Source organism: Mus caroli, chromosome 13, assembly GCF_900094665.2.
Source record: "Mus caroli chromosome 13, CAROLI_EIJ_v1.1, whole genome shotgun sequence".
NCBI classification, from domain to species: domain Eukaryota; kingdom Metazoa; phylum Chordata; class Mammalia; order Rodentia; family Muridae; genus Mus; species Mus caroli.
Window position 1 is genome coordinate 107885028 of NC_034582.1, and position 11385 is coordinate 107896412.

Consider the following 11385-nt stretch of genomic DNA (forward strand, 5'->3'; position numbering starts at 1 on the left):
ATTTGTACATCATTAGATGATGAACTTCCAGGGTTTGTTTGTAGACATAAAACTTGGTTGTCAAAGCCTCTTAGGATAGAAGCCTTTAATCTTTCTATCTATCCATCTTAACATGGGTTATGTTTGTTTTTATAAACATACTAGTAAAAGATTTGAAACAATTTGGGCTCTGTGAGGGGAAATTGCCGACTGAATAACTGAATGGATTGTTGGAAGGCTCTGTAGTGGGTGTTTTACTGGTTGTGAAATCAAAGGCTGCGTGATCTCAGATGATTTTCCCTGTCACACTAGGCTGCGTCCAGATGAGGGAGGTGACACATTTTAGTCAGAGGAGAAACTTGGAGGCATTTCACATCCTTCAATATCATTGTGCACCATCAATGGCTCCCTACTTTGTTTCCCAGAACAAATAATTGCTTCTTGATTTTTATTTTAAGTTTTAAAAGCATGTGTCAGATGAGCCAATGTTTTTGGAGATACTTATAACTTCCTCTGTGATCACAAAGCTCTGCAGGATTTCAACATCCTCTTGACCCAATTTGGTAAAATAGCATCCGATGCCAGAATACTGAAAAGTGAGACTTGTAGTTTACATTCAAGACAATAGTATGGTGTTGATGCAGTCTATCTAAGTTCATTCCAGAAGTCTGGCCCTAACTAGTCACTAGCTTCATGTTGGCCACACTGTCTCACAGAAAGCGTGTTTTTTTTTTTTTTGTCAAGAGTTGCAAGACATAGCAGCAGTCTGCACTTTTTTTTCTTTTCTTTTCTGATTAAAGCAACTGTTTAAATCAGGCTTCTTGGCCTGAGGTTTGCGGCTCCCAGGAGTAGATCCGAGTAGAGAATCATTCTTGGTTGGTCGTGTGACTGATCATCCCAAATCTGTTTCCATTAAAATTTCTTGCCACAACTGACACACTTGGATGGTTTTGTGGATTGAGTTGCATCCACTCAAATAATATTACGAAGTCATATCACACTGTGAATGAATAATATGAAGTGCTTGTGAATACAACCACTTTTGGAAACGGGGTCTTTGTAAGTAAAATTCTCACGAGATGAGATCACTAGAGTGGACCCCAATCCAACGTGACTGGTATCCTCATAATCAGAAGGTGCAGATATGTACACAGAACAGCACAAATTGGCAGAGGGGAATAGACTAATCCATCTGCAAGCCCCCAAATCCCACTCGGTGCTGAAACAGCACTGCCAAGAAGGTCCTGTCTTGGAATCTTTAGAAAGAGCACAGCCCTTCTGATACCCTAATATTAGACTCCTAGCTGCCAGAAATGTAGTAGAATAAACACTAAAGATTGTGCCATATACTTTATTATAGCAAGGGAACTAGTTAGTTATTAATATTTATGTAGATTGAAGGATATAGCTGCTCCTATGTGTTTTTTTTTAAACCAGTACCAGAATAGACAAGAAGAGACTCAGAGGGTGTGCCAGACTGATACCCTGACTCAAGATGTCTAGCTCCCAGGGGAAAGAGATTTCTGTTGCTCTAAGTATTTGATATGTTACCTGCTGTAGCTGTGGAAGATCACTATAGATGAGATTCTTTCTGAGATGACACAATCATGACTTTTCTTTCTGTATTTTTCCCAGCTGGTTTCTAGACACTGTGCAATTGAATCCGATCATAGTGGGAAAGCAGTAATTTCTCCGCTTTGCCGGTGAAGCTTATCTTCACGAGTGAGTCAGGTATCATCCCGCTGTATGTCCCAGACTATAAGGAAAGGGAGCCAACACTCACATTCCCAATTCAGCCAACCCTTTACAAGCCTTTCCTTGGAGTGAAGCCATGTAGGAGAAAAGGCATGTTGCAAGGTCTGCACCGAGCATGGAGAACCTCACTTGGAGACCAATGCTATTCTCCATTATTGTTTTGGAGCCTCTACCAAAACTGAGACCAAAGCCCTTCCACTTCTAACACTATCACATTTACTGAAATTAAATTGGACACAGAATTTTATGAATTTGTTAAAAATTGTATATTCATTTTTTCCATCTCTGGTCTGTGCAATAAATAAATAAATAAATACATACATACATACATACATACATACATACATACATGTGTGAGTATTACCTCTCTCTGTTTTTTGATTAAATTTCTGACCCTAATCTTGAGCACTTCATCAGGGATTTTTTGGAGCCACTCCCATGTTTTATTGGTAATTCACTACCATCAATATCACTATTTTTTGCTGTAATTTTCTTCTTTCTCTGGTTTACTTTATTGTTGTTTAGCTTCTAGAGTTAGAGGTGTATTTAGTTTTAATAAAATACTTATCATTAATTACTACACATTTTTGTGAATATTGATTTGATTGAACAACAAATGTGCCTGTTCAATGTATATCTTTCTGCTTCTTTTTTTCCTTTCCATTTTCTAAGACCTTAGTAATCTTATCCCACATCTAGATGTATGATTTTCTTTTTCAGCATTTCTGCTTCCACTTGATTTCTTCTTTTATCCAAAGGTTCTGTTCCTCTGGAATCTGTTGTGAGCTTTTGGGTTGCTGACATTTTGATGTGAAATTAGTTGGATTTTATTTTATAGGATTTCAATATAGTTGTATTGGATTCTAACACATTAAATGGTCCAGTCTGTCTTTTGCTCTGAAGCTATTACTATTGTTTTTCTTTAATTTTCTAATGCACGGAGCATTTGTAAATGCCTGTGTGTCTGTAATGTACCTGTATTCTATGTTTAGGGAACAAAATCCTACAGCGCATTATACTTCAACCAATATGAACATTAATATTTTGTATATTTATTAATGTTTTTAAAGATACTTGAGTTCAATTTTCTCACTGGTTGTGGTACTGTCAGATTTTAAGTTTTATAAGATTTTTATTTTAAAGGTAAATTGTGAGGAGTGTGACTATTCATGACCCTAGTAATGTTTTAGTGGGTTTTACATTTCATTAGTGTGAAACATCAACATCCTTCTTTCCTCTTTTAATATTTTTACCATTAATTCTAATTTGTCTTTAATTTTACTATATCTACTATTTATTTTGGTGGCACTTGCTTCAGTGGCCTTTTGTTGTCCTTGATTTTCACCTCCTTTCTTCCTGGTGTTGATTTGTTGTACTTGAGTTTCTGAAGAAACTCTAAGTTCAGTGTTCCTCCCACTGTAAGGATCTTTCTCTTTCAATCCAAACTGATAATCTCTGATCCAAAAACCCAAAATCTTTTATTTATTTATTTTTATTAGATATATTCTTTATATACATTTCAAATGCTATCCCGAAAGTTCCCTATACCCTCCCCCCACCCTGCTCCCCTACCCACCCACTCCCACTTCTTGGCCCTGGCATTCCCCTGTACTGGGGTATATAAAGTTTGCAATACCAAGGGGACTCCCTTCCCAGTGTGGCCGACTAGGCCATCTTCTGCTACATATGCAGCTAGAGACACGAGCTCTGGGGGTACTGGTTAGTTCATATTGTTGTTCCACTTATAGGGTTGCAGACCCCTTCAGCTCCTTGGATGCTTTCTCTAGCTCCTCCACTGGTGGCCCATGTTCCATCTTATAGCTGATTGTGAGCATCCTCTTCTGTATTTGCCAGGCACTGGCAAAGCCTCACAAGAGACAGCTTATACCATGGTCCCTTCATCAAAATATTGCTGGCATATGCAATAATGTCTGGGTTTGGTGGCTGATTATGGGATGGATCCCTGGGTGTGGGGTAGTCTCCGGATAGTCCATCCTTTTGTCTTAGCTCCAAACTTTGTCTCTGTAACTCCTTTCATGGGTATTTTGTTCCCTATTCTAAGGAGGAATGAAGTATCCACCATTGGTCTTCCCTCTTCTTGATTTTCTTGTGCTTTGCAAATTGTATCTTGAAAAACCCCAAATCTTAACTGCTCCAAAGTTTGAAAGATTTCGAATGCTCATACAGGTGAAAAGTATTCTATATTGTCAAATAAACTACTTGAAACAGTGAAATATAATTTGCTATACAAAATATAAAATAGTTTGTCTTATGCATAAGATTACTCATGCCTTTTATAAAAAGGCCTCCTAGAAAACTTTATAAGTGTACATTAAACATAAGTAAACTTTAACTTCAGATTTGGATATCATCCCAATATATCTCATAGTGTATATGCAGATATTCCTTGTGGTGGTTTGAATATGCTTGACCCAGGTATTGGCACTATTTGGAAGTGTGGCCCTGTTGGAGGAAGTTTATCACTGTGGGCTTGGGTTTTAATACCCTTATTCTGACTGCCTGGAAGCCAGTCTTCTTCTAGGGCCTTCAGATGAAGAGGTTGAACTCTGAGATCCTCTTGCACCATGACTGCCTGGGCACTGCGATCCTCCTGCCTTGATGATAATGCACTGAAACTCTGAAGCTGTAAGCCAGCTCCGGTTAAATGGTGTCCTTATGAGAGTTATCCTGGTCATGGTGTCTCTTCACAGCAATGAGACCTTAACTAAGACTTTCCTTATAACTAAAAATATATAAAGCTAGAAATAGTTCAGGTCCTAAGCATTTGGAGTAAGCATGTTTACCAGTGCATGGGTTTAACGCAGAGACAGCATGATAATTACTGATATAGTTGGTTGTGTTTTTGTAATCATATTTTGTAGTTTCTTATTTGTGTGCTTCTTGCTATATCCTTTTCCTTAAGTACATACAAACATACATACACTCATATATAAAGCACATGCATATTATACAATTAAGTTCTTTGAAAAATTTTTTCCCTCAAACTGGTTTAAGAGTAATATAATCTAGTCTGCTATGGTCAGACTTGACTTTTTGTTTGTTTGTTTATTTGGTTTCATTTGTTTGTTCATTTTTTTTACAAGCATGCTATATTGTGTAACAAACTCAAACTCCAGAGCTGACCAGCACCTGACTTTCTTCCCACATGGTTGGATCACCAGCCCTCTGTTGGATCGCCAGCCCTTTATTTATCTTTCTCTTGCCTTTGGCACACTCTGCTGGCTTTTTTCACTTTCCTTTTATGCTTTGTAACCCTCAGCCTCCCACAGAGATTTACCTGAGTCTTCTCTTCATGAAGCTTAGCATTTAGGTTGGGGACAGGTGAAATTACAGGCTTTAATTATTTTGTGTTGATGGTAGAAGTCTGTAAGTGATGAACATACTTCAGACTTAAAACAGGCAAAAGAAAGTCTTTATGATGAAGATAATATGACTCCCATAGTTAGCACATATTAAATTCTAGTGTGCCATTTCTAAAACAATAAACATGATAAATAGACAGGAAATTATAACACCTACTTGCAAAATAATTCAGTTGAAAGTTTCCCCAAAGTCAACTTAATGCCACATTCTACCCAAACCATGAACACAAAGTTCATGAAGAAACTCAAACAATTAAAGATGTGGAGTAAGTGAAGACATAATTTATATAGAAAACTGAAAAACATCCATAAAGAAATGGATACTCTAAAAAATTGTAGTGGAAATTACAATAACAGATGAAAATTATAAAGGAATTCAAAGGCAATAAGAAGCAACACTGTTTGAAGGTGAAAGCTGAAGCTGTTGAGTCAAGGGTGACAGATTATACTGAAAAAGTGAATGGAGCATCACAGACAGTTGGAGCAGTTCCGAGTTCTCACCGTAGAAGTTCCAGGAGACAAGCAGAACAGGTGAAGAAATACTTAATGATTGGCTATGAACTTCCTAAATCTGAAGACTGACATCAGTATAAATGTTCCAGAGCAGAGTCCTCTGACTGCAGATCTCATGTGGATCTCATGCCATCTTTATGTCTTCACCACCATATACTGAACTGTAAGGTAAATCAACCCTTCTCCTGGGAATTGCTTTTGTCGGGCATTCTATCACAGCAACAACCAAAGGAACTTTAACCATTTGATGATTTCTATAATGTATTTTTCACTGACACCTAAAATCTAAACAGTCAGGGTATCACTGCTAAGAACTGACCTTGCAAAAATAACGCACTGGAATATTTAAAGGCGTGCCTCTTTCCTTGAACAAATGCGTTTGATAGCCATTAAGTGCAGATCCATAAATTCAGTGTGTTCAGTTTTTTAGTTTGTAAATATCCACCCTGGTCCATCAAGTGTTTCTATGGTTAGGCAAATCCTACTGTGGACAGATAAAGCAGCCCCATGTATCATAGGCCTTGGTTCAGCCTGTGTATGCTCTTTGGTTGGTGGCACAGTCTCTGAGATCTGCCAGGGGTCCAGGCTAGTTGACTCTGTCTTCCTGTGGAGTTTTTGTTTCCTTCAGGGCCTTCAATTCTTCCCCCAACTCTTCCATAATAGTCCCTGATGTTCATCCCATGTTAGGCTGTGGGTATCTGCATCTGTTTCTGTTAGCTGCTGGGTAGAGCCATGCAGAGGACAGCCATGCTAGACTTCTGTCTGCAAGCATAGCAGACTATCATTAATAGTATCAGGGATTGGTAATTGCCCATGGGATGGATCTCAAGTTGGACTGATCATTGGTTCATCATTCTTTCAGTCTCTGCTCCATCTTTGTCCCTGCATTGCTTTTAGACAGGACAAATTTTGGGCTGAAGATTTTGTGGGTGAGTTGGTGTTCTTATCCTGGGGTTCCTGCCTGTTTCCTGCCTGGTTACAGGAGGGGGCTTCTTGTGGTTTCATGTTCCCACTGTTAGGCATCTCTGCTAAGGTCACCTGCATTGATACCTGGGAGCCTCCCTCCTCCCAGGTCTCTGGTGTTTCTAGAGATTCCCCTGATGCCCTGCCCCAGCGACTGCAGATTTCCATTCATTCTCCCTTCTTTCTGGCCCTCTCTCTTGTCTCTTTCCCACACCTAATGCTGATGCCCCCTCAGTCCCTCCCCAAGACCTCTCCTTTCCATTTCCCTTCCTCCCTCTGCCTCCTATGACTATTTTATTCCCCCTTCTAAGTGAGATTGAAGCATCCTCATTTGGGCCTTCCTTCTTGTTTAACTTCTTTGGTTCTGTGGGATGCAGCATGGGTATCCTGTACTTTATGGCTAATATCTACTTATCAGTGTGTGTATACCATGCATGTCCTTTTAGGTCTGGGTTACCTCACTCAGGATGATGTTTTCTAGTTCCATCCACTTGCTTGCAAAGTACATGATGTCCTTGTTCTTGATAGCTGAGTAGTATTTCACTGTGTAAATGAACCACATTTTCTGTATCCATTCTTTAGTTGAGGGACATCTGGGCTGTTTCCAGTTTTTTGCTATGACCAATAAAGCTGCTATGAACATAGTGGAGCATATATCCTTATGGGATGGTGGAGCATCTTTTGGGTATATGCCCAGGAGAGGTATAGGGTATCTATTTCCAATTTTCTGAGAAACTGCTAGACTGATTTCCAGAGTGGTTTTTCAAGTTTGCAATCCCCCAACAATGGAGGAGTGCTGCTTGTGTTATTGATCTTAGCCACTCTGACTGGTGTATGGTGGAATCTCAGGGTTGTTTTGATTTGCATTTCCCTGATGACTAACTATGTTAAACATATCTTTCAGTTTTTCTTAGCCATTCAAGATTCCTGTATTGGGACTTCTCTGTTTAGTTCTGCATCCCATTTTAAAAATTGGTTTTATTGAATATTTGTATTGTTCTCATTATTTCTATTTGATTAATTTCAGTAATGAGTTTGACTATTTCCTGGCATCTACCCCTCTTGGGCATGTTTGCTTCTTTTCATTCTAGAGCTTCCAGGTATGCTGTTAAGATGCTAGTATGATATCTGCCCAATTTCTTTATCAAGTCATTTAGTGTTATGAATTTTCCTCTTAGCACTGTGTTCATTGTGTCCTATAAGTTTGGATATGTTGTGCTTTCATTTTCATTGAATTCTCAAAAGCCTTGTACATTTATAGCCATCTTGTTCTTTAGGTTAGGGAAGTTTTCTTCTTTGGTTTTGCTGAAGATGTTTTCTGTTCCTTTGAACTGGGAATCTTCACACTCTTCTATTCCTATTATTCTTAGGTTTGCCCTTTTCATAGTGTCTCAGATTTCCTGGATGTTTCGAGTTAGAAACTTTTCACATTTGGTATTTTCTTTGACCAATGTATCAGTTTCTTCTATGCTATCTTCTATGGCTAAGATTCTCTCTTCTTTCTCTTGTAATCTGATGACGCTTGTGTATGTAGTTCTTGCTCTTTTCCTAGGTTTTCCATCTCCAGGGTTGCATTTGTTTGTGTTTTCTTTATTGCTTCTATTTCCATTTTTAGGTCTTGGACTGTTTTATTTCTTTCTTTCATCTGTTTAATTGTAGTTCCTTGTATTTTTTAAGGCATTTATTTATTTATTTATTTCCATCTTAAGGACTTTTATCAATTTGACTGTGTTTTCCTGAGTTTCTTTAAGGAACTTATTTATGTCATCTTTAAAGACCTCTATCATCTTCATGAGATGAGATTTAAGGTCACAATTTTGCTCTTCATGTGTGGTAGGATATCTAGGGGTTTCTGTAGTAGAGAGCTGGGTTCTGATGGTGACACATTGCACTGGCTTCTGTTGATTATGTTCTTGTGCCTGCCTTTTACCATCAAGTTGTCTGTAATGCTGACTGACCTCTGGAGTAGTAATCCTCTGGGACTGGTTGTCCCAGACAGCTGTAGGCCTCCCACAAGGCGGGCAGAGCTGTAGGCAGGGGTGTGGGATGCAGATCCTCAGTTGCAGCTGGAGGTGTGGGCTGAAAGGAAGATGGAGCACCTGGTTGATCAACATGGTTTTTATTAATGATCACCATGGGATACTTGACATTGCTAGTATTTGAAATTTTTTGTAGTTAAAATGACATTAAGTTGTGAATAAAAGCATTATGCCAAACCAAGAGCAATATATTAAAGAAAATGGTTGTGAATGTTATCCTTAATTAAAAAATTTAATTCATAAAAATCTGCATGAAAATGGTGTAGTGCTATAATTAGATATAGGCACACATGAAATAGTCAATTAAAACTTCTATCTCCCTAAATATTGTGATATTTAAATTTTATTTTATTTTATTATTATTATTTTTATTTTTGGTTTTTTCGAGACAGGGTTTCTCTGTATAGCCCTGGCTGTCCTGGAACTCACTTTGTAGACCAGGCTGGTCTCGAACTCAGAAATCTGCCTGCCTCTGCCTCCTGAGTGTTGAGATTAAAGGTGTGCGCCACCATGCCCAGATTTAAAAAATTTTTTTAATTTACTTTTTTTATTTATTCACTTTATATCCCAATCACTGCCTCCTTCTGTCCCTGCTACAATCCTTTTCCCACCCCTCCCCTTCTCCTCTGAGTGGGTTGGGACCCCCTAGTTATCCCTCCCACCCTTCCACATCAATTTTCTATGGGGTTAGGTGCATCCTCTCCCACTGAGGTCATACAAGGAAGCCCAGCTATAGCATAGCCCAAGGACAGGTAACAGCTCTTGGGATAGGCCCCTCTCCAGTTATTCCAGACCTACATGAAGACCAAGCTGCACATCTGCTACATATGTGCAGAGAGGCCTAGGTTCAACCTAAGTATACTCTTTGGTTTGTGGTTCTGTCTCCGAGAGCCCCAATGGTCCAGGTTAGTTGACTCTGTTGGTCTTCTTGTGGAGTTCCTATCCCCATAGGGGGTCCCCAATCACTCCCCTTATTGTTTCATAAGAGCTCCCAAGCTCCATCTACTGTTTCACTGTGAGTGTCTGCATCTGTTTTAGTCAGTTCCTGCGTGGAGCCTCTCAGATGACAGACTAGACTCCTGTCTACAAGCATAATATAGTATGATTAATAATGTCAGCAATTGGTGATTGCCCATGGGATGGGTCTCAAATTGGGCTGGTTATTGGTTGGTCATTCCTTCAGTCTCTGCTCCATCCCTGTCCCTGTATTTCATGTAGACAGAGTAAATTTTGGGCAGAAAGTTTTGTGGGTGGTTTGGTGTCCTTATCACTCCACTGGGGTTCCTGCCTGGCTACAGAAGGTACCTCTTCAGGTTCTGTAACCCTAGTGCTATGAATCACAGCTAAAGTCACCTTCATTGATTCTTAGGCACCTCCCTTATCTTTGTCATGCCCTCCACCTCCTCATGCCCATCAGTTCCAGATTTCCATTCATTCTCAAGGCCATCTGGGTATCTCTCCTATCTCTCTGCACACTTGCTTCTGACACCCCCCATTCCCCTCACTATCCCCTCCCACCCAGCTCCCTCTCTTATGACTATTTTATTCCCCCTTCTAAGTAAGATTCAAGTATCTTCATTAGGCCTTCCTTCTTGTTTAGCTTCTCTGGGTCTTTGGAGTATAGTATGGGTATCCTGTGATGTTATGGCTAATATTCACTTATAAGTGAGGATATACCATGAATGTCCTTTTGAAACTGGGTCACTGCACGCAGGATGATATTCTCAAGTTCCATCTATTTGTCTGCAAAATTCATGGTGGTTTTGTTTTTAATAGCTGAATAGTATTTCATTGAGTAGATGTGTCACATTTTCTTTATCTACTCTTCAGTTTAGGGCTATCTAGGTTGCTTCCAGTTTCTGACTATTACAAATAAAGCTGCTATGAATATAGTTGAGCAAGTGTCCTTGTGGGATGGAAGAGCATCTTTTGGGTACATGCCCAGAAGTGGTATATCTGGATCTTTAGATAGGAGTGTTCTGAGTTCTCTGAAAAACCATCAAATTGGTTTCCAGAGTTGTATAAGTTGGCACTCCCAACAATGGAGGAATGTTCTCCCAGCCCCACATCCTTGCAATCATGTGCTATCACTTGAGTTTTTGAACTCAGCTATTCTGATTTGTGTAATGTAGAATCTCACTGCTATTTTGATTTTCATTTCCCTGATGACTAAGGATCTTTAACATTTCTTTAAGTGTGTCTTGGCCATTTGAGATTCCTCTGTTGAGAATTCTGTTTAGGTTTGTACACCACTTTTTAATTGGGTTATTTGGGTTGTTGATGTCTAACTCCTTAAGTTCTTTTTCAATTTGAATATTATCCCTCAGATGTTGGGTTGATGAAGATCCTTTGCCAATCTATAGGCTGTTGTTTTGTCCTATGGATGACATCTTTGGCCTTATAGAAGCTTTGCAGTTTCCTGAGGTACCATTTACCAATTTTTATTAGTTTTTTATTTATTTATTTTTTAATTTTTAATATATTTTTATTATGTATTTTCCTCAATTACATTTCCAATGCTATCCCAAAAGTCCCCCATACCCCGCCCCACTTCCCTACCCACGCATTCCCATTCTTTTGGCCCTGGCATTCCCCTGTATTGGGGCATATAAAGTTTGCAAGTCCAATGGGCTTCTCTTTCCAGTGATGGCCGACTAGGCCATCTTTCCATACATATGCAGCTAGAGACAAGAGCTCCGGTGTACTGGTTTGTTCATTATGTTGTTCCCCCTATAGGGTTGCAGATCTCTTTA